This window comes from Ipomoea nil, unplaced genomic scaffold, assembly GCF_001879475.1.
Source record: "Ipomoea nil cultivar Tokyo-kokei standard unplaced genomic scaffold, Asagao_1.1 scaffold2761, whole genome shotgun sequence".
Lineage (NCBI taxonomy): Eukaryota > Viridiplantae > Streptophyta > Magnoliopsida > Solanales > Convolvulaceae > Ipomoea > Ipomoea nil.
This window is the reverse complement of record NW_017619189.1, coordinates 1,338,622-1,343,463: the sequence shown is the minus strand read 5'-3', so window position 1 is coordinate 1,343,463 and position 4,842 is coordinate 1,338,622. Positions and strand designations below refer to the sequence as shown.

The window sequence follows — 4,842 nt, the reverse complement described above, 5'->3', positions numbered from 1 at the left end:
AGCCTAATTGTGAATTGATTTGATACATTCGCAAACAATTAAAATTGTTTAGAGATTTTGGAAGAAGTTGATATCAAAAGTTTGGTGGATGATTTTGCGTCTAAATGTGCATGACGCATGTCACTTTTTAATAAAAAAATTTAGATATATTTTTTATACAATATTTATATTTTAAAATTTTGACACAATTTTTTGAACAACTATTATTATATATAGAAATTACTTGAAAAAAAAAGGGGGCCCAAATTATGATATTGCACAGGACACCAATTTTTATTGGAATGGCCATGTCGAGGCTTAATCTTCAATATTATGATGGCCTTCTGGACCAATTGATCAATAACATCTAGAGATTGTTGCTCCCCCTGAAGGTAACAATCTTCCAAGCTTACGCATTCCAATTTTGTGAACATATTTTTCAAGGGTGGATGTAGGCAAGGACTTGGTGAACAGATCGGCGAGATTGTCACTTGAGCGAACCTTCTGAACAAGAATTGTGTCACTCTTCTGGAGTTCATGCAGATAAAGAGAACCTTAGGTGCAATGTGTTTTGTAAGGTTTCCCTTAATTTACCCATTACTCATCTGTCTAACACATGTCGCATTATCCTCATACTGGACAATGAGAATATCATCCTTGCTTTCTATACTGCCCGAGCTATTGGTCTGATGTATCAACGACCTCAACCATACACACTCTCGTGAAGCCTCATATAGAGCAATAATCTCTGAGTGATTAGATGAGGTAGCAACTAAGGTCTATTTAATAGATCTCCACAAAATAGTTGTTCCTCCATAAAGGAAAACATAACCGGTCTGTGATTTGGCATTATGGGGATTTGAGATGTAGCTAGCATCTGAATAACCCACCAATGTAATATTCTGATTTTTCTCAAAATAGAGACCAAGATCTTTTGTACGTTGGAGATATTTGAGGATATGTTTTACTCCATTCCAATGTTTTCTAGTTGGAGATGCACTAAACCTAGCTAATAAATTCTCTAAAAAAGCAATATTAGGCCTAGTGCTATTAACAAGATAAGAGTAAAGCCCCAATAGCACTTAGGTAAGGAAATTCTTTAAACATGATCATGCTTCCATAAGATCGTTTTGTGTCCTAACAATATTTATGGCATCGACATAAATAGATATAATGCAGAAACCATATGATGATTTCTTAGTAAAGATGCATGAACAAATATCATCATTTAAATATCTTTCCTTTCAGGAGGAATTCACTTAGACGGTTATACCACATTCTACCTGATTGCTTCAAACAATATAATGACCTCTGTAGATTGATGCTATACATGTTCCGATCATTCTTCTCCCTCATCTTGGAGTTTTGAATGGGAAAATGGTCAAACAATTAGGTACATAAACAAGTCAAATTAGTTCATCAAGACCCATTTACCTGTTAGTGACCTGTAATACCAGATCACTTAAAAATTTCGGCCATTGCTCTGACAATAAAAATCTACAACGGAGACCAAAACGTCGCCGGAGAAGACGTGGACATCTCTGGCGACCAAAATGATCACATGCTTCATCGATGGAGATGGGGACCATTTTGGTCGCCATCTTTGTCCACGGTCGCCATCTCCAGTTGAAGGAGTAGGCGACCAAAATGGTCGCCTGCTCCGTCGACAGAGATGGCGACCAAAACGGTCGCTATCTCCGTCCACTAGAGATGGCGACCAATTGCCATCTCTAGTTGAAGGAGCATACGACCAAAATGAAACCATTAGAAAACAAGTAAAATAATTAACCACTAAGATAATAACTACACATTTGAAAGAATTATAATTTATATACGTGAGAATATGTTTAAATTTCTTGTATTTTACGAAATATGACACATGGAACCATTAGAAGAATATATTTTAGAAAATAATCCTAAATTTCAAGATTAAATTGAATGATTAGCAAATCAACTAAATCAAAGTACTCATTCATAGCTTGCTTAAATTTTTTTTTTTTTAAAGTTAATATTATCAACTATTTAATTTTTTTTTTATTTAAAAAGAGTAATACTTTTACTTACAATAAGTTTTTACTTAAGCTGTGTTTGGAAACCCGGAAAATGATTTCTGGAAATCATTTTCCGGATTTTTGGTCTTTGGCAACACTTGGAAAATTCAGTCAACGGAAAACATTTTTCGTTGACTGGGGAAAATATGCCCATTTCGGCGAAAAATGACTTTCGCCAAAAACCATAGCTATGATTTTCAGCGGAAACCAGTTCCGCCGGAAACCAAACGGATATCCGAACCTTTTTTTTTTTCATACATATTATAAAAAGTATTTTTATATTCTAAATAAAATAATTAAAATATTTAATTATACAATTCTACTCATTTTCCAGAAAATAAACCAAACACAACAAAACAGTTTTCCAAATGCAACCAAACACTGAAAAAGGAAAATATTTTTCAGAAAATAACTCATTTTCCAGTAGTCATTTTCCTGCTTTCCAAACGGACCCTTAGTGTTAATTGGCATGTTTTGATTTATCCAAAAGAGTATATTATAATTTTTTAAAATAGTTTTCCAATTAAACTAAGGCGTGTATGTGGTGTGAAATCTTTAGGCTCAAGTGTCAAATCGCACCATGAACCAATTGCGATATGTCATGCCGCACCCTGAACTTACATAAGTAATTATTCGATTCACAAATTAAAAAATTTTGTCCACCTAGCTTTTTTAGCAGGTTGCCTCCAAGTAACAAGTTATAACTTGCTGATGTGGAGGTTTGTTTGTTTTTTTTTTTTGCTGATGTGGAAGTTTTTTTTTTTTTTCTTTTCTTTTTTCTTTTTCGCTGATGTGGAGGTATTTAGTTGGCAGCCCTGTCACCATTTATATTAAATAATATAAAGTAACCTCTGTTATACTCTTCCATGGCCGATCTTCGTCACAAGGCTATAATCTCTCGAAGTCGGCGATCAAGAGACTCCAGGTCAGCGATGATCTTTCGCGACTCTCCAGAGTAATCTCCCACTCCCAGCGAAGTCGCCACCTTCAGTTTGGCGATCTGCAACCATCAGCGAAGTCGCAAGTCGCGAACCGGTCTTCGTCGCAGGAGATTTTTCCGACGTTTGAGTCCATGCATGGACGATCGGAAGCCATAGATGGGGTTAGGGATGCGTCTAGATCAACCTCCACTGCTTGGATTGTTGATCGGAGTGGTCCAGAATTTGTGGACTCTGTTGCGCAGTCGGCGGTGTCCCGACGATCGAAGGATGTCGACAATGCTCAGGACAACGACGAACCCCTCTCGCGACCTCAGAATTTGATCGCCGTCCTCAGTTTTTATGCAAAGGATTAAGAGTAGAAGATTTTGACAGTATCTGTGATTTCAGTGAAGTCGAGGAGATGCAGAAGGTAATGTGATCACACTCTATATTATATTGATTCTTAGACCATAGCTCTGCATTTCAACTATACATTTCAACAAAAAATAATGCAAACATTTTGAAAGCCAATGTTTCGCACATCCCTGGGAACAATTTAACATATGTATACTAAATTAATAAGCAGTAGAAAGTATAGAGAATATACCGTAAGTTGAAACATCCATTATTGTGAGAAATTTTTGGGAAGATATTGAATCGTAAGGTTTGGTTTAGTCGGTGGACATGTAGACATGATTGGATTGAGAATGAGAATTGGGTTGGTGTTTCTTTTCATGCCAAGTCAAGTTACTAGAGCAAGAATGGTAGTTGGTTTTTTCATGGTGATCATTGTTTTCATTACCCAATCTCTACGTAGAAAAAAGCTAAAGATTCCGGTGAGGAGTACCCCAAACGACGATGAGGAATGCATTTCTCAATGCTGTCAGAAGCCGACGATGAGGAATGCCGGCAACGGTGTACATTGCCCAACAACGCCGTGGCTCTGTCGATCTCTTCCGGGACTATAAGAGCTTATCACCAGCGTGGTCCAGCAACTCGATGGCTTGCAGAGATAAAAGCTTGGACGACAGTCTTGAAAAACTAAGCTTCATGATCTGAGTAAGCTTATTTGACCAAGCAAAGACTGACTTAAAACAAAAAAAAATCCACATCAGCACATTACCTGTGCCATGTCATCAAGGCAACAGGGAAACCTGTAAAAAAGGCTAGGCGGACAATTTTTTTTGGTTTGTGAATCGAATAATCACTTATGTAAGTTCAGGGTGCGACATGACATATCACAATTGGTTCATGGTGCTATTTGGCACTTCACCCAAATCTTTATTTCTTGGGAGAACTCTAGTTATTTCTGATCTTTAAAATTTGGAATATACTCAGATAAAGTGTAATATGTACTGGATATGGAAACAACAGGCACCAGTGGTCTAGTGGTAGAATAGTACCCTGCCACGGTACAGACCCGGGTTCGATTCCCGGCTGGTGCATTTCATTTTAGATTTTTGTTTTGAATGCCGTTGTTTTTCTTCGACAATTGGTCATTTGGTCTGTAAGTAGTGTTCCAATTCCATTCTCATCTTTCATCACTATATTCAACTTCATGGCCTTTATAAGACTGCATATATATATATATATATATATATATATATATATATATATATATATATATATATATATACACACACACACACACACAACCATTTCCACAATCTGCAACTGCTGTTTTGATGAATATGATGAGGATGGTGAAATGGTCAGATTTCATAGACCATTGCTCCTAAAAATGATTATCTTATGATGTCCAGACAAGAAAATTATGTGTTGATGGTGTGGCAACTAAAATGCATTCAAAATTGGGTGAAATTAATGTTGAATATATTATATAATGTCTTATTGGGTTGGATTGATTTTGACTCTAAATTGTTGGGTTTGAA

At 36.4% G+C, this 4,842-nt stretch overlaps 1 non-coding gene across 1 annotated transcript; it reads left to right on the top strand.

Annotated features, from left to right (window-relative positions):
• Positions 1–4,324: 4,324 nt before the first annotated feature.
• On the top strand, positions 4,325–4,395 carry TRNAG-GCC. The gene has a single exon. It is a non-coding gene; the product is annotated as a tRNA-Gly (tRNA).
• The last annotated feature ends 447 nt before the right edge of the window (positions 4,396–4,842 follow it).